Raw genomic sequence first — 25,462 nt, forward strand, 5'->3', positions numbered from 1 at the left:
TTACATGGAGTCGCACTGCGTCGGACCGCGGGTTACATGGAGTCGCGCTCTGCAGACTGCGGGTTACATGGAGTCGCGCTCTGCAGACTGCGGGTTACATGGAGTCGCGCTCTGCAGACTGCGGGTTACATGGAGTCGCGCTCTGCAGACTGCGGGTTACATGGAGTCGCGCTCTGCAGACTGCGGGTTACATGGAGTCGCGCTCTGCAGACTGCGGGTTACATGGAGTCGCGCTCTGCAGACTGCGGGTTACATGGAGTCGCGCTCTGCAGACTGCGGGTTACATGGAGTCGCGCTCTGCAGACTGCGGGTTACATGGAGTCGCGCTCTGCAGACTGCGGGTTACATGGAGTCGCGCTCTGCAGACTGCGGGTTACATGGAGTCGCGCTCTGCAGACTGCGGGTTACATGGAGTCGCGCTCTGCAGACTGCGGGTTACATGGAGTCGCGCTCTGCAGACTGCGGGTTACATGGAGTCGCGCTCTGCAGACTGCGGGTTACATGGAGTCGCGCTCTGCAGACTGCGGGTTACATGGAGTCGCGCTCTGCAGACTGCGGGTTACATGGAGTCGCGCTCTGCAGACTGCGGGTTACATGGAGTCGCGCTCTGCAGACTGCGGGTTACATGGAGTCGCGCTCTGCAGACTGCGGGTTACATGGAGTCGCGCTCTGCAGACTGCGGGTTACATGGAGTCGCGCTCTGCAGACCGCGGGTTACATGGAGTCGCGCTCTGCAGACCGCGGGTTACATGGAGTCGCGCTCTGCAGACCGCGGGTTACATGGAGTCGCGCTCTGCAGACCGCGGGTTACATGGAGTCGCGCTCTGCAGACCGCGGGTTACATGGAGTCGCGCTCTGCAGACCGCGGGTTACATGGAGTCGCGCTCTGCAGACCGCGGGTTACATGGAGTCGCGCTCTGCAGACCGCGGGTTACATGGAGTCGCGCTCTGCAGACCGCGGGTTACATGGAGTCGCGCTCTGCAGACCGCGGGTTACATGGAGTCGCGCTCTGCAGACCGCGGGTTACATGGAGTCGCGCTCTGCAGACCGCGGGTTACATGGAGTCGCGCTCTGCAGACCGCGGGTTACATGGAGTCGCGCTCTGCAGACCGCGGGTTACATGGAGTCGCGCTCTGCAGACCGCGGGTTACATGGAGTCGCGCTCTGCAGACCGCGGGTTACATGGAGTCGCGCTCTGCAGACCGCGGGTTACATGGAGTCGCGCTCTGCAGACCGCGGGTTACATGGAGTCGCGCTCTGCAGACCGCGGGTTACATGGAGTCGCGCTCTGCAGACCGCGGGTTACATGGAGTCGCGCTCTGCAGACCGCGGGTTACATGGAGTCGCGCTCTGCAGACCGCGGGTTACATGGAGTCGCGCTCTGCAGACCGCGGGTTACATGGAGTCGCGCTCTGCAGACCGCGGGTTACATGGAGTCGCGCTCTGCAGACCGCGGGTTACATGGAGTCGCGCTCTGCAGACCGCGGGTTACATGGAGTCGCGCTCTGCAGACCGCGGGTTACATGGAGTCGCGCTCTGCAGACCGCGGGTTACATGGAGTCGCACTGCGTCGGACCGCTGGTTACATGGAGTCGCACTGCGTCGGACCGCTGGTTACATGGAGTCGCACTGCGTCGGACCGCTGGTTACATGGAGTCGCACTGCGTCGGGCCGCGGGTTACATGGAGTCGCACTGCGTCGGGCCGCGGGTTACATGGAGTCGCACTGCGTCGGACCGCTGGTTACATGGAGTCGCACTGCGTCGGACCGCTGGTTACATGGAGTCGCACTGCGTCGGACCGCTGGTTACATGGAGTCGCACTGCGTCGGACCGCTGGTTACATGGAGTCGCACTGCGTCGGACCGCTGGTTACATGGAGTCGCACTGCGTCGGACCGCTGGTTACATGGAGTCGCACTGCGTCGGACCGCTGGTTACATGGAGTCGCACTGCGTCGGACCGCTGGTTACATGGAGTCGCACTGCGTCGGACCGCTGGTTACATGGAGTCGCACTGCGTCGGACCGCTGGTTACATGGAGTCGCACTGCGTCGGACCGCTGGTTACATGGAGTCGCACTGCGTCGGACCGCTGGTTACATGGAGTCGCACTGCGTCGGACCGCTGGTTACATGGAGTCGCACTGCGTCGGACCGCTGGTTACATGGAGTCGCACTGCGTCGGACCGCTGGTTACATGGAGTCGCACTGCGTCGGACCGCGGGTTACATGGAGTCGCACTGCGTCGGACCGCGGGTTACATGGAGTCGCACTGCGTCGGACCGCGGGTTACATGGAGTCGCACTGCGTCGGACCGCGGGTTACATGGAGTCGCACTGCGTCGGACCGCTATTATAAAGAATAGGATGAAACCGTATACCGTGTCCAGTTTTAAAAACGTACGCTTAAAATGAATGAATTTCTACACGGTTTTCCATGTTTGTGTCTCGCATACGTGTGACATTCGGGATAGCGCCATAGTGGACGAGCGCTTATTCTGGGCAGTAACGGCAGCATACGGGATTACACAGGAAGTGGCGTTTTGGCGGTACATGCACTTCTCCCTGTGGCCCGCCCCAGGAGCTGCGCTCTCAATCATGGCTCACTACCAGCGCCTCAAGGAAGCGACAATCGCTGAGCTGGTAGACCTCACCGCCTGAACGTTGGCCGGGGACTGTAGACGCTCGTGGGGTCTCCTGCTATGCTGTACTGAAGATGGCGGCCCCTCGGATGATAGGGAAGCACTGCTGTGTCTAGAGGGGCTCTCGCTGGCCTGAAGTTACTAGAAGTCTCCGGAGTGTGCTTGAACGGTCGGTTGCTCTCGTCTCTTTGTAATTTCCCTTTTCTCACCGCAGACACGCTAAAAACACTCACTGTTGGCCTGATCAGTGAACAAAGGGACAAAAGGTTTCAATAAAGACTTATGAAAGACCCTGTGAACCCTCCATGTAGCTGGAAGTCCAGTTCATAGGACAGAAGATTGACTACACGTGTGACAACAAAGGGCCCACGTCACGCGGTTCCAGCTTCAAGGACGGGACCTTTAATTTGAGATTTTTAGAAGACAGGTATACCTTCTGCCCTACGCTGTACGGTCCAGACACTAATAGACTCCTCCTACTGCGCAACTGCATACGAGTCCCCGTTGCTTCCAAGTTTTTCTGTACTTCTTTCCATACTCCTTGCAGCATTTCTGTGGCAACGTCAGCTGCAGGGCAGACAGACGGAGTAGGAATCGCTGTAAGAAAGAGAGGATGCTGCCCGTATACACAAAAAAAAGGAGACACCCCATTGGAAGAACAAGTGCGGTTGTCCAGCGCAAACTCTGCCAACGGCAGGAACTCTGCCCACTGATGAGCCCTCGCTAGCAAACAACCGTAGATCTTGTACTAAATCTTGGTTCTTTCGCTCAGTCTGACCATTGGTTTGCGGGTGGAATGCTGACGAGAAGGAAAGCGACGTTCCTAGGTTTCTGCAGAAGGCTCGCCAAAACTGCGCCACAAACTGAACCCCGCGATCAGATACAATGTTTTCGGGCACCCGATGTAGGCGAATGATTTCTTTTACAAAAATCCTTGAAAATTCTATTGCCGAAGGTAGTTTCTTTAACGCCACAAAATGTGCCATCTTCGAGAAACGATCGACAATCACTAAAATAGTGGTGAGCTTCTGAGATTCCGGTAGGTCAGTGATAAAAATCTACCGATACCTGCGACCACGGGCACGAAGGTACCAGTAACGGTCTCAGAGGCCACTCCGGAGGACGCCGAAGACTTTTATTGCGTGCATATACAGAGCATCTCTTAACAAAGTCGTGGATCTCCTGAACCATGCCTGGCCACCAGAAGTGTCTGGAACAAAGGTCCAGAGTCCCCTGTACCCCCGGATGGCCTGCGAAAATCGAAGAGTGAGATTCTTCAATGACTGAGACGTAAGGTCTCTGGCACAAACCATCTGCCCTCCGGTACCCCCGAAGGAGCGTTCTGCTGACAGTTCTGTAGTTGGGGAACGAGGTTGGTTTCTACCGCTACCACCACCACCCCAGGTGCCAAGATATGATCAGGAGTAACTTTCTCACTTTCCAGCAATCCGAAACTCCGTGACAGGGCATCCACCTTCACATTCTTTTCTCCCGGAATATAAGTCACGACGAAATTAAACCTGGCGAAAAACAACGCCCACCTGGCTTGACGAGCGGTGAGTCGTTTAGCATTGGCGAGATATACCAAGTTTTTGTGCTCGGTATACACGGTAATGGGTTATCTAGCTCCCTCAAGATGGTGCAGCCACTCTTCAAGGGCCCATTTGATCGCCAGTAACTCACGGCTATCCACGTCATAGTTACGTTCTGCCGAGCTAAACTTTCGTGAAAAGCACGCACATGGGCAATACCAGGATCTCCCACTGACTTCCTGAAACAATACATCTCCTGCCCCCACCACAGATGCATCTACCTAAATGAAAAATGGCCGCCGTGCGTCCGGCTTTAGTAACATCGGGGCAGTAGTAAATGCTCCTTTTAGATGACTAAAAGCCTCTAGGGCCTCAGGTGGCCATCTCACCAAGTCGGCCCCTTTCTTAGTAAGATCGGTCAGGGGTTGAGCAATAACTGAGTAATTCTTAATGAACTTATGGAAAAAATTTGCGAAACCCAAAAACCGCTGGAGAGCCTTAAGGTTATCTGGTCTGACCCATTGAGAGATTGCAGCTACTTTATCAGACTCCATCTGAATCTCCGTGGGTAAAATTCACATTTCGCCCAGGAAAGATACTTGTTTGGTAGCAAATATACATTTCTCCAATTTGACAAACAGTTGGTACTCGCACAAACGGGTCAGAACCAACCTCAAGTGCTGCACATGTGAATCCCAGTCTGGGGAATATACCAGAAAGTCGTCAAGATATATGACCAGAAACACCCCCAGGAAGTCATGGAATACCACACTCATAAAACCCTGAAACACAGCGGGAGCATTACAGAGTCCGAAGGGCATAACCAGACATTCAAAATGTCCTAACGGGGTGTTGAGCGCGGTCTTCCATTCATCTCCTTCTCGAATGCGAATTAAATTGTAAGCCCCCCTTAAATCCAGTTTGGAAAACCAGTGGGCCCCTACCACCTGATTCAACAAGTCCGGAATCAGGGGCAAGGAGCACTGGTTCTTCACTGTAACAGAGCCCGATAATCCACACAAGGATCCTCAATGTCCCATCCTTTTTCTCTACAAAGAGACCTGCCCCGGCAGGAAACCTGGACGTCCGAATATGTCGTTTGGCCAGAGACTCTGAGAAATAGGACTTAAGGACTTCGTGCTCAAGCCCTGACAAATTGAAAATGGCTCCCTTAGGGATGGGACTGTCGGGAATCAAATCAATACCTCCCTATGGGGAGGCAAAGTCTCAGACAGTTTCTTGGAGAATACATCCAGGAAATCAGACAAATACTCCGGGACAAACACGGTATCTGCCGAGCACAGGAATATGGTAGTTAAGTGATTATGACAAGACGACCCGCAGTGTGTCTATTCCCGGGTGGACCAATCAAATTGGGGGTTGTGCTATGCCAACCAGGGCATACCAAGCACCACATCAACAGACATCCTTCCATAATCAGGAAGGACAGATTCTCAGAATGGAGAACACCTACAGTGAACTGTAGAATGGGAATCCTCCATTGGACAACACCTGCGGATAAAGGAGTTGAATCAATACTGGTAAAGTGTATGGGGAACTTTAGCGTGGAGAATTCGGTTATCGGGGTCAGACAAAATTTAAATCAATCAGATTGGTGGCAGCACCCGAATTAATAAATGCTTGACCGGACTGAATAAAATCCCGGACGCTAACCCGACAAGGTACGAAAAACTTAGGGAGTACCTGTGATCATAGGCGATCCTCCTGACAATCGCATCCGACTGATGTTGCCATTGCTTCCGTGGACAGGTTGCTCTCCGATGTCTGGATTCCCCACAGTAGAGACAAAGACGGTGAGTCATCCGGAACCATCGCCGTTCTTTGGGACTTAGCTGGTCCACTTCCATAGGCTGGCCTCCAGGAGATGGCATGGGAGAAGTGGGAGCAGGTCCGTAGGACTCCCTAGTTTTACAGGCCTGTCGTTCCTTTTGTCTAGATCTCAATCTCCTATCAGCTTTTACTGCCAATTCCACCGCCTCACTAAGTGTGGTGAAAGCAGGATGGGAAATAAGTAGATCCTTGACAGTATCAGAAAGGCCCAACAAAAACACATCCTTGAGGGCACTATCGTTGCAGGAGGTTTTACCGGCATACTGTCTAAATTTGGAGCAATAGTCTTCAGCACATTGCTACCCCTGACGTAACGCCATGAGATGAGATTCTGCTAACCCCGCCCGGTACGGCTCATCAAAAATACCTCCCAGTTCCCAAAAAAATGAATCAACAGACTGCAGGAAAGCCGAACTCTCGGGCAAGGAGTAGGCCCATGTCTGAGGGGGACCCCGCAGTAGGGACATAATCAATCCTACCTCAAAAACAAAAAACATACTTCTCTCCCCGGAAAACACCTCAGGTAGAGGACACTTAGTCTCAGGGCTGGGAGATTCGGCAGAAACATACACATTCTGCCGCTGCTCCTGGGGCATCATACGACTGGACAGGTCTTGGACCATGCCCACCAAACCCTGCAACCGACTTGCGAGGTTACTCACAGCCTCCATTGGAGAGCAAAAACAAACTCCGCTGGGCAATTTTAAGGGCCAGTTATTATGTTATGGTAATCTATCCTGGATAAACCAGCCCAGGTTGCCCTGGATCTTACCCGCAACCCCTGTCCCTGCCTGCTTTCCTCCACTCCTGACTAACCCCAGGCGGGCAACTGAGCGGCGGTCCATACGCTATCTAGGGATCGAGAAGGAGTGCTGGTGTACATAGATGAAATGGGTAGACTACCGACAGGACAGGCAGATGTAAACAAACCAACACGAACCAATACTGATAGTATCGAGGCAGATGGAACAACCTGGCAGATGGTAGCAAAATACCAGACAAGCTGACAGAGGCAGGAGACCTACAGATGCAGACTAGTTAGCAGCCTAAGGGAAACCAATAACTGGCAGTGAATGCACCTCACTGCCAGCCTTATAAACAGAAGCCTCTGCCCAGGGGTGGAGAGAGGGAGGCGCTACCTCCCAGCAGGATCCAGTATATGGGAGCTCATGCATGGATCCGCAATCGCAGGTGCTCGCGACGCTGCCCAGAACTACGAGCGCGCACACCGTGCCGACTAGCCACCCGCGCCCCCAACAGCCGGACAATAAACCAAGAGGACGCGCCCAGACCACGGGACCCAGCGCCCGGCCGCCGCTTCATGGTAACAAAACCCCTCTGTACGCTGCCTGATAACATGCTCCCTGACCTACTGACTGCAATCCTTGCAGCCACCATCAACTGCCCCTGCAGTCATACTGATTCAGCCGTCACACGACTAAATGTCTGACCATTGTCTATGTGTATAGCATCCCTCGCTCTCCCCCTCGCCATACCGTACACATCTCTATCCCCTTTACCTTGTGTATCACCTCATCACTTGTAGTATGCAAGCTCGTTGGAGCAGGACCCTCACCCCTATTGTTTCCATCAACTGATTACTATGTAACCGTGGTTCTGTAATTTTTGTATTTTTTTTGTCTTTCTGTATTCCTCCTGTCTATGTAAGCGCTGCGGAATATGTTGGCGCTATACAAATAAAGATTATTATTATTATTGTTTTGCTTGTGGCATGAATCAGACGTTCTGTATATTGCATGTTTGCAGCACCTCAGGGGTTAATTGGCTGGGAAATGTTACAGTTTGTGTGTATCATTTGTTGGTCATGTGACCATGCTTTATATGTAGTTGCAAGGTGTATGCTAGGGACTTGTTGGGTCGGTCTGAGGAGAGTCTACCTGCATACAAACACCATCGCTCTGTGTGAGGAGAAGGTGGAAGAGGCCAAGAGATTAGTGGCTGCTTTTTCTTTTTCCATTATTGTTTTTTCTTCCCCCCTTCAAAAAAATCATAACTCTTTTATTTATCCATCTACGTCGCTGTATGAGGGCTTTTTTTTGCGGGACGAGTTGTATTTTTCAATGGTGCTATTTAAAGTACCATATAATGTACTGAAAAACTTTTTAAAAATTCTAAGTAGAGTAAAATGAAAAAAAAAAACATTTCGCCATATTTCAGTGCGTCTTGTTTCTACGGTGCACAAACGGCAACAAAAGCGACATGATAACTTTATTCTATGGGTCAGTACAATTACTACGATAGCAAACTTGTATAGGTTTTTTTTTTTTACTACACTACTTTTTTTTTTTCTCAAAGACATTTAATTTTTTTCAATTATTTTCTGCGATCATTTTGTGCGCGCAATAGCTTTTTTATTTTTCTGTCCACGTAGTTGAGCAAGGGCTCATTTTTTGCGAGATGTCCTTTAGTTTCTGATAGTACCAATATGGAATACATACAACTTTTTGATCGCTTTTTATTGCGTTTTTTCTGGGAGACAGGGTAACTAAAAAAAGGCATTTCTGGTGTTCTTTATTTTTTTTTCGGATGACGTTCACCATGCAGGAAAAATAATGCACTACTTTGATAGATCAGACTTTTACGGACACAGCGATACCAAATACATATTTTTATTTTATGGTTTAGATTTTTTAATAATAGATATGGCTAAAGGGGGGGTGATTTAAACCTTTATAACTTTTTTGTCTTTACAATTAAAAAAACGTTATTGTTTTTGTTTTTTTTTAACTGTACTTTAAAGTCCCCCTGGGGGACTACAACCAGCGATGCTTTGATCGCTTCTGCAGTATGACAGGCAGTTTATCAAGCCACCCCACGGGGATGGCTTGATAGGTAGTCTGCTAAGGCAGCCCTGGGGCCTTTCTAAAGGCCCCCAGCTGCCATGACACCGATCTCATGTGGAGGGGTGCGGGAGCCGCGCTGTCACCACTGGTGGGGGGGGGGGGGCGGGTGCCGGCATGTTACTCAGCGCCAGGGGGGGCTGCGGGAGCTGCGCTGTCACCACTGGCGGGGGGGGGTTGCGGGTGCCGGGGGGGTTACGGGAGCCGCGCTGTCACCACTGGTGGGGGGGGGTGCGGGTGCTGGCATGTCACTTAGCGACGGGGGGGAGGGGTGCGGGACCCGTGCTGTCACCACGGGTGGGGGGCGGGTGCCAGCATGTCACTTAGCACCAGGGGTGGGGGTGCGGGAGCCGGGCTGTCACTTGGCACCGGGGGAGAGGGGTGCGGGAGCCGGGCTGTCACTGGTCGGGGGGGGGTCCCATCAGGACACTGGTCTGAGAGGGGGGTGCCGGGCCAGTCCTACGAGTGGCGGGGAGGGGGGTTCTATCGCATAGACTTTTTGCAGTGGGGGTGCTCTCACATAGGGGTCATTCCGTGTCAGTTCAACCAACGCTCCCGGTCGACCATCTCAGATTTCAATGAAACTTTGCACAAAGATAGACCCTGACCCTAAACTAAGATAGCCAAAATATTAGGCTTCAAAGAGCTTTGGTTCACGAGCTACAGGTCTTAATCTAGGGGGTTGTCATGTGATTACAGCGCGCAACCTGAAAAAAGTGGCCATTTTAATCCATTGCCAAGCCAGTTCCAATGACTCTAGAGCAATGAAACTTCACACACTAGGAGAACTGTAGGTAAATTATTTTTGGAATGAGACAACTTTTTGTGCTCAAGAAACTTATGTGATCAAAAATTGCCTGGCGAGTTCAGGTGAGCCACAAGCTTTGGCCTAAGATGGTCAGAATATCATTGAGTGTTGCATAATGATTGTGGTATATTACAGTGATCACTGGGCTTATTTAGCACTCTATCCATATTGGATACTAAGATTATCTAAGGCTAGCATTTGTGTAATAAATAACTAGAATATCACTCAATGATATTCTGACCATCTTAAGCTAAAGCTTGTGGCTCACCTGAACTCGCCATGCAATTTTTGATCACATAACTAGTTATTTATTACACAAATGCTAGCCTTAGATAATCTTAGTATCCAGTATGGATAGAGTGCTAAATAAGCCCAGTGATCACTGTAATATACCACAATCATTATGCAACACTCAATAATTTACCTTCTCATGATTTCTAAACTAATTATACATCCATGCAAAACTTACACTTATTTTATTATTTGACCTCCGCGACTGCATAGGACCTTCACAGGCATTGATATTTTCCCATCTAGAAGGTCTGGGAACAAAATGAAAAACATCGAATCTTGTAGAGCAAAAAATTCTCTTCCAAATAGAACAAAAATGAAAAAAAATAAAAATGGAGTACATTCCGATTTTCGCCTTTGAAAAAGGGAAAAATTAGCAAAAAAGTGTTTTTTGCCATTTTTGACTCATTGTATCTTAAGAGCTATGCATCCTTTTGGGTCCATAATGTGAATAATGAGAAACATTTCTATGGCGTACACATTGATAAATTCAGAGCTGAGTTGGATTGCATTGATTATGAGTTATTGCTGCTTAAAATATGAGTTTTATTTTGCGCGATAGAATTTTTCAGCTACTTTGACATGCAATGGTGGCAGAATGATGATAAGAGTGGCAGTCTGAGTAGCTTAGCTGGATTCAGCACCAAAGGTTCTCCTAGTGTGTGAAGTTTCATTGCTCTAGAGTCATTGGAACTGGCTTGGCAATGGATTGAAATGGCCACTTTTTTCAGGTTGCGCGCTGTAATCACATGACAACCCCCTAGATTAAGACCTGTAGCTCGTGAACCAAAGCACTTTGAAGCCTAATATTTTGGCTATCTTAGTTTAGGGTCAGGGTCTATCTTTGTGCAAAGTTTCATTGAAATCTGAGATGGTCGACCGGGAGCGTTGGTTGAACTGACACGGAATGACCCATAGACTTGTCGCTGTATTGTTTGCTGTCACATAGACTAGTTGCTGTGCTGCTTGCTGTCACAGACTTGTCGCTGTTGGGTGCTGTCACATGGACTTCTTGCGGGGGTGGGGGTGCTGTCACATAGACTTGTCGCTGTTGGGTGCTGTCACATAGACTTCCTGTGGGGTGGGGGTGCTGTCACATAGACTTGTCGCTGTTAGCTGCTGTCACATAGACTTCTTGCGGGGTAGGGATGCTGTCACATAGACTTGTCGCTGTGCTGTTTGCTGTCACAGACTTGTCGCTGTTGGGTGCTGTCACATAGACTTCTTGCGGGGGTGGGGGTGCTGTCACATAGACTTGTCGCTGTGCTGTTTGCTGTCACATAGACTTGTCGCTGTGCTGTTTGCTGTCACATAGACTTGTCGCTGTGCTGTTTGCTGTCACATAGACTTGTCGCTGTTGGGTGCTGTCACATAGACTTCTTGCGGGGGTGGGGGTGCTGTCACATAGACTTGTCGCTGTTGGGTGCTGTCACATAGACTTCTTGTGAGGGTGAGGGTGCTGTCACATAGACTTGTCGCTGTGGGGTATGCTGTCACATAGACTTCTTGTGGGGGTGGGGGTGCTGTCACATAGACTTGTCGCTGTTGGGTGCTGTCACATAGACTTCTTGCGGGGGTGGGGGTGCTGTCACATAGACTTGTTACTGTTGGGTGCTGTCACATAGAGTTCTTGCGGGGGTGGGGGTGCTGTCACAGACTTGTCACTGTTGGGTGCTGTCACATAGACTTCTTGCGGGGGTGCTGTCACAGACTTGTCGCTGTGGGGTATGCTGTCACATAGACTTCTTGCGGGGGTGGGGATGCTGTCACATAGACTTCTTGCGGGGGTGGGGGTGCTGTCACATAGACTTGTCGCTGTGCTGTTTGCGTTCACATAGACTTGTCGCTGTGCTGTTTGCTGTCACAGACTTGTCGCTGTGCTGTTTGCTGTCACAGACTTGTCGCTGTTGAGTGCTGTCAAATAGACTTCTTGCGGGGGTAGGGGTGCTGTCACATAGACTTGTCGCTGTACTGTTTGCTGTCACATAGACTTGTCGCTGTGCTGCTTGCTGTCACAGACTTGTCGCTGTTGGGTGCTCTCACATGGACTTCTTGCAGGGGTGGGGGTGCTGTCACATAGACTTGTCGCTGTTGGCTGCTTTCACATAGACTTCTTGTGGGGTGGGGGTGCTGTCACATAGACTTGTCGCTGTTGGGTGCTGTCACATAGACTTCTTGCAGGGTAGGGGTGCTGTCACATAGACTTGTCGCTGTGCTGTTTGCTGTCACAGACTTGTCACTGTTGGGTTCTGTCACATAGACTTCTTGCGGGGGTGGGGGTGCTGTCACATAGACTTGTCGCTGTTGGGAGCTGTCACATAGACTTCTTGCGGGGGTGGGGGTGCTGTCACAAAGACTTGTCGCTGTTGGGTGCTGTCACATAGACTTCTTGCAGGGGTGGGGGTTGCTGTCACAGACTTGTCGCTGTTGGGTGCTGTCACATAGATTTCTTGCGGGGGTGGGGGTGCTGTCACATAGACTTGTCGCTGTGCTGTTTGCGTTCACATAGACTTGTCGCTGTGCTGTTTGCTGTCACAGACTTGTCGCTGTGCTGTTTGCTGTCACAGACTTGTCGCTGTTGAGTGCTGTCAAATAGACTTCTTGCGGGGGTAGGGGTGCTGTCACATAGACTTGTCGCTGTGCTGTTTGCTGTCACATAGACTTGTGGCTGTGCTGTTTGCTGTCACAGACTTGTCGCTGTTGGGTGCTGTCACATAGACTTCTTGCGGGGGTGGGGGTGCTGTCACATAGACTTGTCGCTGTGGAGTTTCTGTCACATAGACTTGTCACTGTTGGGTGCTGTCACATAGACTTCTTGCGGGGATGCTGTCACATAGACTTGTCGCTGTGCTGTTTGCTGTCACAGACTTGTGGCTGTGCTGTTTGCTGTCACATAGACTTGTCGCTGTGCTGTTTGCTGTCACAGACTTGTCGCTGTTGGGTGCTGTCACATAGACTTCTTGCGGGGATGAGGGTGCTGTCACATAGACTTGTGGCTGTGGAGTTTCTGTCACATAGACTTGTCGCTGTTGGGTGCTGTCACATAGACTTCTTGCGGGGTGGGGGTGCTGTCACATAGACTTGTCGCTGTTGGGTGCTGTCACATAGACTTCTTGCGGGGGTGGGGGTGCTGTCACATAAACTTGTCCCTGTGGGGTGTGCTCTCACATAGACTTCCTGCGGGTGTGGGGGTGTTGTCACATAGACTTGTCGCTGTTGGGTGCTGTCATATAGACTTCTTGCGGGGGTGGGAGGGACACTATGGGGGGTCACTGGAGGGGGACACTGTGGGGGGGGGACACTGTGGAGGGGCATGTCTGTGGTGGGGGCACTGAGGGCGTGTAATGTGTGGGGGGGTAATTGTGAGGAGTGCACTGTGTGGCGGCACTGTGCGGAGGTCATTGTGGGGGGTGCACTGTGTGTGGGCACTGGAGGGGGGACACTGTGAGGGGGGCTGTGGGGGGGGGACTGGAGGGGGACACTGTGTGTGGGAACTTTGGTACTGCTGTGACAGCTGTAGCAGGAGATTCCTTCATCTCCCCAGCATGTCCCCTCATCACTGGACACTGGGACACTGTTGTCCCAGTGTCCAGTGATGAGGGGACATGCCGGGGAAATGAAGGAATCTCCTGCTACAGCTGTCAAAGCAGTAGCAGGAGATCGCACTGCTGTCCCTGCCCTCTCATCGCTTTGAATGGAGCCGGCCAGCTGCCGGCTCCATTCAAAGCAGTGAAGCATGCGTCTCCATTATGATGCCGGTCCTCCAGTCATGTGACCGTTGTCATCGGGAGTGCGCGCGCTGAGGAGAGAGAGGCAGCAGTGCATCATGGGAACTACCCAGCGGCGCCATCTTTGAAAAATTCTTCAGGCCAGCTTTATAAGGGGAAGAAAAGGAATAAAAAGGTGAGCAAAATATCGTTTTTTATGTGTAAAGCTGTAGTGTGTGATGCTTCTACTCTACTGGGCATTAATGGGGGGAAAAAATCAGTTTGGGCGGCGGGACAACCCCTTTAACTGATGTGACTAGTCAAGAAGCCTCCGGTACAGAAAGAAAAAGAGTCACCCAGACACACGAGTGCGTCGAATCAGTGGGGGCTAGCTGGTGTGGAGAGACCAGACACCGATAACTGGGACTGTGGACCTTGTGTGAGCACCCCTACGCACCGCTACAGTGTAAAAGACCAGGATCCCTCTGCCACCCAGACTCTTCTTTCTGACATTCAAACTGTTCGTATAAGACATTCCCCAATCATGTGGATCTTGTGTCCAAAGAATGGTCCATCCTGAATAAACATTTCCTCACCCCAAACGCACTGCCCTGCCCCTGACAAATGCATCATTTTTCAAGGACAAGAATGATAAGCGACTGAAATCCTTCACCAAATCATCCTTTGAAGTGACCGGATTGGCCCAGCGGCCTCCCTTTGCTTCATCCTGGGTTAGCAGGGCCTTGTTAGAATGGGTGAAACAATTGCGCCAAGACATTCTCCATTCTCTACAGTGCCCACTCTCAGGTCGGCAAGTTCATTTGCAAGGCTTTTTTAGATGCCGCCAAGTTCCTAGCCTGTTGCTCTGGGCTTTCTGTGGCAATTCGCCACACATTGTGGTTAAAATGTTGGTCTACAGCCACCTCCAAAAAGGTCTTTAACCAGCCTTCCCTTTACTGGATCTCTTCAAATCATGCCCTTGCTGGTGCCCTCACCCTCCTCAACTAAATCCTCTTCCACATGAAGGTCATCCAGCATGGGGGTGCTGCCTCCTCTCGCTCATGGTCCACAATTCTTGGGTGCGCAAGATCGTCTCCTCTGGGTATGCCAATGATTTTCTTCCCACTTCCCCAGTTCGCTTTTCTTCCCTGCCACCTGATCCAACCAGATCCACCCAGTACTTTTGAGACCTTTAAGATACTTGACCAGGGAGTCATTGCCCCAGTTCCTTCTCGCGAATGTTTTACCGGCTTTTACTCAAGCCTTTTCGTTGTTCCCAAAAAAGACGGATCGGTTTGCTTGTCCTGGATCTTAATAGTTCCAGGACAGTGAACCAGCTCAAAATTCATCCCTCCATATCAACGTACTGGAACTCAGAGCCATTCGCCTGTCCATGACTCATTGGTCTCAAATCCTGTCCGGCCACCTGATCCGTGTTCAAACATGACAGCTGTGATGAGGGAGGCAGCTTAAGTTGAGGGAAATATATAGATTTGTAGGTAGAAAATATGAATATATATATATATATATATATATATATATATATATATATATATTGCTATGTGTCTTTCTTTTTATATGTATACTAATTCTATTTTTCTATACATACTAATTCTATGCTATAGTACAAAAACTTAATATGTAGCCTTAAAAATCATATCAGATATGCCAAGGCTTTGCAAGGCGAAGAAAAATGTATCTTGAAAACCGCAAGGAGAAACAAGATGCAAAGGCCACGTGCTTGGCTGTTTTCCCAGAAGCGCCTTATCTAAGATAACGACTGCTTATGTGACTAACACTGCCTCAGGCGGAACTGCGGACATTACATATATGGTTATGCGATGGATTTGAGCCAATGAGACCATTACACATTTCTAGTGATGTGACAAGGGGCATAAAGCCCCATGCAATCTGTAAAAAGTGTGCAGTAACTTCCCGTGTGAGGAACTATACCAGACCTCCGTGTGTGGTGTTTTTCTTTACCGCCGGCTACGGGACATTGGGGTGGGCCTGATTGGTGCTGTGCGCAGAAATTTCCCTAAAACTACGCTGAGTGGAAGTGCAGGGACCGAGACACGAGGCCCACGCTGAGGAGCTAGCGTGGTAGACATGGCACTTGTCACGGTGGCTCTACCAGACTCTTCCCCGGAGGGGCACACGAAACCTCGACCAAAGCACTGCTAGGCCTCTTCCAGGCAATGCTGGGTAGCGGTTGCCTGAATATGTGTAGTGGACTGAAGAAGTTGTCACTTTTGATGCCACCGTTCCTTCACACTGATAATCTCTTTGGCTGTAGAAATAAAGAGAGTCCCCACACGGATAAATTGAGAAACTCAATCATTGGGAATGAGCAGGCTTTGCAGAATACTAGAAGTCACAGTGGCCTATAAGTTCTTATAAATCTTGACAATTATTCACCGACAAGAACTTTACTAATACTAAAATTTCTACTAATACTAAATATATATATTTATTTATATATATATTTTTAAAAAGAGCCATATGCATATATGCACAAATAAATTTCTTAAAAAAGTTTTCGTGTCCGTATTGTACTAGGACAAAACGATAATGGCTATCGTATTTTTTTGTACATATAGCCAAATTTATCCAATACCCACATAGCCAGGGGTGTCAATATAGGTCTGACTTGACACTCCCTGTTGTGTCAATGGAACTTGTAACTGTCAATTTTACTCTCTTATCACAGTGAAGCAAAATTGTTTAGTATAGTGTAGATAGTTTTTATTCACATGTAGAAAAGTGTTGCAGTCGTTAGAGAGCCTGTTTGATACGTGTTTTTGGGGTCAAACTTTTCGGCTTCTCACAAACATGGAGCTTAGTTCAATTAATTCAATCTATAAATCCATCTAAATCCATCAACGCGTTTCTATGACACTAAACATACGTGTCATTTCATCAGGATGGAAATTTTATCACGTTCGGCTTGTTAAGGCCCTTCTGTTGTTTCTTAACCGTGTATACTCCAGTTCACACACGTTATAGCCTGCTTTATTTAAATTGGTTCCGTTATGAGAACCTAACAGTCTGTACTGATGAAGACAAAACAAAGTTCAGTGTATCAGCTTTAATTCGCTCACAGGCGTCTAATAAAGACCGTCTGTAGGTTCTTGCAGCTGATCACTTTTACCTCCTCTTGAAACCCACATTTACGGGGTATACAGAGATACTAGATCAATCTTGCTCGCACTGTCTATACTGATAACGACAGACAGCCAATAAGTGCAACAGTCTCTGCTTATTGCAATTAAAATGCATACAAGTTTATAAGGCTGAGCACTAATCTGTCCTCACAACCAAAAAAGCCCACATTTATGGGGCATCTAAATTCAAAGAAAGCCCGCATTTATGTTGTGAATATTGCCTAGCAAGCCCACATTTACGGGGCAAGGAAGTCAAGAAGCCCACATTTACGGGGCATGAAAGAGAGTTGATACTCTAGCCCAAGAAAATGGGCATAGATTTCAGCCACGCTGGCCGTGATATTTATCTAGCAGCCAACCTGGCCGCAATGAGACAGAGCTGGTCCGTGGGTATACTTCCCTTCCTTTTGTATGCGTAGCTCCACCCTTCTTGTTTGGGGCTTGTCCTGCATGTCCAATTAGCACACTGCCTCATTACACTCCCCCAGTGAAATCTCTCGATATTTGTGACGTCATCACGTCACTACGTCACTCCGCACGCAGCGCTCTAAGATCATATGATCTCCTTCACCTTATTCGGATATCGTCATGGTGACAGGGATGCCGAGTACTTGCGCATGCGTTCTGCTGCCAAATCAGATAATAGATGATTTGCCCTTATGCTGATGTTACCATTGCTGCCAGGATGCAAAACGCAAATGCATAAATTTCGTTACAGCGGCAGATGATAAATCATTTGCCCTTCTCTTAATGATGTTATAATCGAGCACTCTTATAACATCTTTTATGGCTTGTATACCATATGTTCATGATGTTTCCATAGATTTCAGACACTTATATCTTTCTTTTCTTATATATACGGTACTTTGAGTAGGGAGTGAAACAGTTATGCCAGGACATTATGTCCCATCCAAGATGATATAAAGAGCAAAAGTCAGTTTTATTAGCCAGACATATTTCAGATCACTTCTTCCAGTTTAACGTCCAAAAGGTGAGTATTACTGTTTTTTGTTTATTATTACTTTTATGCGCTTAACTTATTGGGAGATGTAGTCTTTCCATTTCCTATCATTTTTGGCCACATTTTTGTCAAATGATTTACATCATATTGATGTTTAAATATTCTGCTTTTCATATGGTGAATTTATATAGTTTCCAAAAAACTATGATGAACTGTACTATTCATTCCATATACCGTTCAGTAAGAGGAATATTGGTTTAATCAATATTCCATCGTCTGGATATTTTTGATATGTGTATATTTCCCACGCATCATATAGTTCCTTTCCTATCATCTTATTTTTGAACCATGCTTGCACATATCGATATTATAAACTTCATATGTGGGAATACCCTGTATTCTGCGCAGCCCCTTGTTGGAGTCTGATAGACCCTTGAATCCTAAGGGGATCCTTGTTGTACAGCACTGGTTTCAATATGGGGCATTGGCAGTTTATTATTGCATCGGGTATTGGTAGATTCAAGAGAATAGGCATGGCGTACCTGAATTAAGTAGGATCAAATAGATGTTATTCATTTCTATTACATTTCGTGGCTTCTGCCTGAGGCAGTAAATTAACAGGAGTATGGATATATACTGTTGATTTAGATAAACGATGTGAAGGATAAACATTCGTTTAAACCTTTGGGTGCACATGAATCCAGTCTAAAGATCCACCCTGATTCTTTTTGTTGGAGCTTTTTATCCACATCTTCACGTCTGCCGTTGCTTCTGATCATTTCAATTCCGCAGAAGGTTACTGCTTCAGGATTACCGCCATGCTTCTCTTTGACATGTAATGCCAAGCTTGTTTGCTCATTACGATTTATGTTCCCCACATGTGCGAGTATTCTACGACGCAGTTGTTGCATCGTTTTACCGATATAATCCCTTGGGCAAGGACAAGTTGCCATATATACAACACCGTTTGTTCTGCAATTGATGAAGTCTTGTATGACGTATTTCTTGCCCGTTGATGAGCTTTTGAAAGTTTTACAACGACGCATGAATTTACATGCCTTACACCCTGAACATGGGTATGAGCCCTTTACTGGTTCTTTTTGTAGCCAGGTATTTTTTGATGATATCTGTGGTAGGTGGCTATGGACCAGACGGTCTTTGAGATTTTTCCCACGTCTGTATGTGATCATGGGCCGTTCTGATAGGAATTCTTTAATATCAACATCTTTCATGAGAATATCCCAATATTTGCTAAGAATATTACGCACATCTTGAGATTTTTCATCAAACGAGCCTATCACTCTGATCAGTTTGTCATTTCCTACTTTAGGTTTTACTTCAAGAAGATCCTCCCTTTTGGATTGTTTTGCTTGATTCTGGGCTTCTGTCACCACATTTTCCGGATAACCTCTATCAAGAAATCTTTTGTGCATTTCTTGAGATTTTGTGTCGAATTCTTTTTCACTGGAGCAATTCCGTTTTACCCTGATAAACTGGCTTTCTGGAATTCCTCTTTTTAATGATGGTGGATGATGGCTACTCCAGTGAAGGAGAGTGTTTGATGCTGTCTTTTTTCTGAAAATCGTGGTTTCCAGCTGACAGTCTTCAGTTTTGGAAATGTAGAGATCAAGGAATGTAATTTTGATCGGGTTGATTTCCGATGTGAGAAACAGATTCAAATTGTTATTATTCAGACTTGAAACAAAGTTGTGAAATTCCCCAGTGTCACCAGTCCACAGGATCAATTGGATAAATTTGGCTATATGTACAAAGAAATACGATAGCCATTATCGTTTTGTCCTAGTACAATACGGACACAAAAACTTTTTTAAGAAATTTATTTGTGCATATATGCATATGGCTCTTTTTAAAAATATATATATAAATAAAGATTTGAAATTTTAGTATTAGTAAAGGCTTTGCAGAATACAGCTTACTCACTCGTGCAGGTAAAGACAGCTTAGCAGACTGTCAGGGAGTAAGGACACAGGATAAAACCAGGCCTACAGTTGCTTTCTGTATGGCTCTGCTCCTAGATACACACACTCCGGGATGCAGAATAACATCGGAGGGGGGCACAACACTTCGCAGACACTCACTTACAGTCCGCCGTGCAGCAATTTACCTTCTTTCCCCTCTCTCTCACTCCTCACAGGCAGTTCCTGAAATTGGGAACGTCGGGATACCTCTCTTCTTTAAAGGGACCCCAGAATGGTCAGCACTCTTGCTTCCCTCTCTACCATTGAAGGTGATGAAAGACCAAAGACAACAGAAGACCACACCTAGCTCTCAATCAATCACATTTATACTCATAGGACACCATGTGACTAGACAGACCTGTTACTTTTCCAGACATATCCCAGCCACTTTCAGACATTAACCTCTTGCATGCTGCAGCTGTGCAATACACATAACAGAAGAAAAGACACTTTGCACAGTGCATCCACATTAACCCCTTCACGACCAAGGACGTACCAGTACGTCCTGTGGCCACGGGGTATATATGAAAAGAGGTTGCGATGCAACCTCTCTTCTTACATTGCGGGCGTCAGCTGTTTATAACAGCTGACACCCGCGGGCAATAGCCGCGAGCGGCTATTAGCCATTTAAATGCCGCTGTCAATTCTGACAGCGGCATTTAAATCCCCCGCACGATGTTCGGGGGTCCCGCACGGAACCCCCGCGGTGAGATCGGGGGAGCCGTGCAGGTGTCATGGCAGCCGGGGGCCTAATGAAAGGCCCCAGGGCTGCCTTAACAGACTGCCTATCAAGCCATCCACACAGGGTGGCTGTTACCATGCAGGGCGGCGCTGGTTCCCACGGCCGGCGCGCGGCGCTCCGATGTCGGCTCCGGCGTCCCAGAGCTCTGCTGTCGGGGCTCTCCCGGCGGCGTGGAGCAGCCAGCGTGCAGCGGCGTGGAGCAGCCAGCGTGCAGCGGCGTGGGCGTGTCCGCCCGTAGGGTGCCGCCCGCTCTCCTCCACCTTCCTTATGCAACAGTGGGAGAGTCGGCTCCTCCCACTCTCCGCCCCTGGGCGGAGGCTTTTAGTTAAAAGGCTGGCAGTGACCTGAGCTCACTGCCAGTTATTGGTTCTGCTAGCCTCTAGTCAGGTCTGTCCCAGTCTGTGCTAGTTGCTCGTCAGTAGCCTGTCTGTTTACCTGTGAGCTCCATCTCCAGACTTACTCCGCTTGTAAGTTTTGTTGGTTTGTTCCACCTGCCTCTTCTGTCGGCACTCTGTCCCCTGTTAGTAGTTCCATCTAGGTAGTCGCCAGGTCCCTAGCCAGCGCAGGGTCCGCCGCCCAGTTGTCCGCCTGGGGTTAGCCAGGACCGAGGCAAGTAGGCAGGGACAGTGGGGTGCGGGAAGATCAGGGCACCCCACCTGGCGCTCTGGGGGGCAGAGTGCCGTAACATAATAACTGGCCCTTAAAAACCGGTTGTCATGGAGGCGATCAGTTCCCTCACAAACCAGCTGCAGGCCCTGGTGCCTGTGATCCAGGATTTATCTGCCCGCATGGTGGCCCAGGAGCAGCGGGGGGTGTTGCAGGGATCGGACGCCGCAACCAGCCCCGAACCCAAGTGCCCTCTTCCCGAGGCGTTTTCTGGGGAGAGGAACAAGTTTTTTGTTTTCCGACAGGCGTGCCGCCTGTTTTTTCGGATGCGTCCCCGTTCTTCCGGGTCAGAGGCTCAGAGGGTCGGGCTGATAATGTCCCTGCTGCGGGGCTCTGCCCAGACATGGGCCTTTTCCATCCCCGAGGGTTCCCCCTGCCTGCAGTCTGTGGACTCCTTTTTTCAGGAACTCGGGGGTATCTTCGATGAACCGGACCGAGTGGGGTTGGCGGTTTCGCGGTTGTTGGCGCTGCGGCAGGGGTCGGCTTGTGTGGAGGATTATTGCTCCAACTTCAGACGCTATGCGGGGGATACGGCATGGAACGATAGCGCGCTGAAAGACGTTTTTCTGCAGGGCCTCTCGGACGCAGTTAAAGACCTGTTAATTTCCCATCCCGTTCCTGGGTCCTTAAGGGAGGCTATGGAGCTAGCAGTGAAGGCAGACAGGAGGCTCAGGTCTAGGAAGCAGGACAGGCAAACCCGTAGAGTCAGGGAGGTCGGTTATCCCGGTCCCTCTTCCTCCTTACCAGTCCCTGTGTCCGAGCCGATGGAGGTGGATCCGCTGGACCCCAAAGAGCAACGCCGGATCCGTTTGTTGCACCGTCTCTGCCTCTACTGCGGGAAAGCTGGACACCGGGTGATAACCTGCCCACTGAGGGCTCAACGCTCGCAGCCGGAACCGGCGGAAAACTCCGAGTCCTAGGCGATTGCAGGGAGGATCGCCTAGGACTTCAGGTACTTCCTAAACTTTTGGTACCGTGTCATGTTAAATTCCGGGATTTTTCCCGATCAGGGCGGGCGTTTATTGATTCTGGAGCAGCCGCCAACTTGATAAGTCTGTGTTTTGTCCGTACTCTGATGGCGGAATTTGTGGCGCTGAAGACGCCAATTCATTTTACCAGTATTGATGCTACCCCCCTCTCTACAGGCCTGGTACGATGGAGGACCCCAAGATTACAGTTCACGGTGGGGATCCTCCACTCGGAAGAACTGTCCTTCCTGGTTATGGAGAAAATGTCGGTTGATGTGGTGCTTGGTATGCCCTGGTTGGCACTGCACAATCCCCAATTTGATTGGTCCACCCGGGAATTGACTCATTGGGGATCATCCTGTCATGACCACCTGTCTACCATAGCTGTGTGCTCCGCAGATACGGTGCTCATTCCGGAGTATTTGTCAGACTTTCAGGATGTATTCTCCAAAAAACTGTCTAAGGCTCTGCCTCCTCATAGGGAGTGGGACTGTGGTATTGATCTGATTCCCGACAGCCCCATCCCTAAGGGAGCCATTTTCAATTTGTCAGGCCGTGAGCATGAAGCCCTCAAGTCCTATGTCTCGGAGGCTCTGGCCAACCGGCATATCCGGCCGTCCAGGTCCCCTGCCGGGGCGGGTCTCTTCTTTGTAGAGAAGAAGGACGGGACACTAAGGCCTTGTGTGGATTATCGGGCCCTGAATAAGATCATTGTGAAGAACCAGTGCTCCTTGCCCCTAATTCCTGACTTGTTGAATCAGGTGGTAGGGGCCCACTGGTTCTCCAAACTGGACTTGCGGGGGGCTTACAATTTAATTCGCATTAGAGAGGGAGATGAATGGAAGACGGCGTTCAACACCCCGTTAGGACATTTTGAATGTCTGGTCATGCCTTTTGGACTTTGTAATGCCCCCGCTGTGTTTCAGGGTTTTATGAACGCGGTCTTCCACGACTTTCTGGGGGTATTTCTGGTCATCTATCTTGACGACATTCTGGTGTACTCGCCTGACTGGGACTCACATGTGCGGCACCTGAGGTTGGTCCTGACCCGTTTGCGCGAGTATCAACTTTTCGTCAAGTTAGAGAAATGTACGTTTGGTTCTAAACAAATATCCTTCCTTGGTTATGTAATCTCACCCACAGAGATTCAGATGGAGTCTGATAAAGTAGCAGCAATCTCCCAATGGGTCAGACCAGACAACCTCAAGGCTCTTCAGCGGTTCTTAGGTTTTGCAAATTTTTACCGCAAATTCATTAGGAATTACTCAGTTATTGCTCAACCTCTGACCGACCTGACTAAGAAGGGGGCCAACTTGGGTAAGTGGTCGCCTGCAGCCCTTGAGGCCTTTAGCCGTCTAAAAAAGGCATTCACGACTGCCCCGGTGCTAATACAGCCGGACGCACAACTACCCTTTTTTATTGAGGTAGACGCGTCTGAAGTGGGGACAGGAGCAGTATTGTCGCAGGAAGTCAGTGGGAGGTCTGGGTATAGCCCATGTGCGTTCTTTTCGCGGAAGTTCAATTCAGCAGAGCGCAACTACGACGTGGGTAACCGCGAACTATTGGCTATCAAATGGGCCCTGGAAGAGTGGCGACACCATCTTGAGGGTGCTAGACACCCAATTACCGTATATACTGATCACAAGAATCTGGTATATCTCGCCAATGCTAAAAGACTCACAGCTCGTCAAGCCAGGTGGGCGCTGTTCTTCGCCAGGTTTAATTTCGTCGTGACATATATCCCAGGAGAGAAGAACGTGAAGGCGGACGCCCTGTCACGGAGTTTCGGGGTACCGGATAGTGAGACCATGACTCCCGAGAATATCTTAGCCCCCGGCGTGGTGGTGGCAGTTGTGGAGTCTAACTTCGTCCCTCAACTACAGGAGGCTCAGCAGGACGCTCCTTCGGGGGTGCCGGAGGGCAGATGGTTTGTGCCTGAGACCCTACGCCCTAGAGTCATGGATAAGTCTCACTCGTCGGTTCTCGCCGGGCATCCAGGGTTCCAGGGGACCCTGGAGCTTTGTTCCAGACACTTCTGGTGGCCAGGCATGTCTCAGGAGATCCGCAACTTTGTGAGGGGTTGCTCGGTCTGTGCTCGCAATAAGAGTCGGCGGCGTCCTCCGGAGGGTCCTCTGAGACCGCTACCGGTTCCTTCCACCCCATGGTCGCACCTATCAGTAGATTTCATCACTGACCTTCCAGAATCCCAGAAGTGCACCACTATCTTAGTGGTGGTCGACCGGTTCTCCAAGATGGCACATTTTGTGGCGTTAAAAAAGCTACCCTCGGCAAAAGAATTCGCCACGATTTTTGTAAAGGAAATAATTCGCCTACATGGGGTTCCCCAAAATATTGTATCTGATCGCGGGGTTCAGTTTGTGTCGCAGTTTTGGCGTGCCTTCTGCAGAAACCTGGGAACGTCGCTTTCCTTCTCTTCAGCGTTCCACCCGCAGACTAATGGTCAGACTGAGCGGAAGAACCAAGATTTAGTGCAATATTTACGGTTGTTCGCTAGCGAAAAGGCTCATCAGTGGGCAGAGTTCCTGCCCTTGGCAGAGTTTGCACTAAACAACCGCCTTTGTTCTTCCACTGGGGTGTCTCCATTTTTTTGTGTATACGGTCAGCATCCTCGATTCCTTACAGCAGTCCCTACCCCGTCGGTCTGTCCTGCAGCGGATGTCGCCACAGATACGCTTCAGGGGGTATGGAAAGAGGTACAGAGGAACTTGGAGGCAGCGGGGGCCCGTATGCAGTTGCGTAGTGGGAAGAGTCTGTCTGTGTCTGAACCTTACAGGGTGGGACAGAAGGTATACCTGTCTTCTAAAAATCTCAAATTGCGGGTTCCGTCCTTGAAGCTGGCGCCACGTTACGTAGGGCCGTTTGCCATCACACGTGTGGTGAACCCTCTCGCCTACGAGCTGGGGCTGCCACCCACATGGAGGGTTCACAGGGTATTCCATAAGTCGCTATTGAAACCTTTTGTCCCTTCGGTGATGCCCACCTCCGGTCCCCCTCCGCCCACCCTGGTCCGGGACGAAGTTGAATACGAGGTCCAGGAGATACTGGATTCTCGTCGGTGTCGAGGAACCCTACAATATTTGGTGGCCTGGAAGGGGTTTCGACCAGAAGATCACTCCTGGGTGGCCGCACGTGATGTTCACGCTCCCGTGTTGGTACGGCGGTTCCACCGTCGTTTTCCGTATAAGCCTGGTCGAGTTTCCGGGGGCCCGGAGGTCCCCCGTCAGAGGGGGGGTAATGTTACCATGCAGGGCGGCGCTGGTTCCCACGGCCGG

Source organism: Eleutherodactylus coqui, chromosome 10 (genome assembly GCF_035609145.1).
Source record: "Eleutherodactylus coqui strain aEleCoq1 chromosome 10, aEleCoq1.hap1, whole genome shotgun sequence".
Taxonomy (NCBI): domain Eukaryota; kingdom Metazoa; phylum Chordata; class Amphibia; order Anura; family Eleutherodactylidae; genus Eleutherodactylus; species Eleutherodactylus coqui.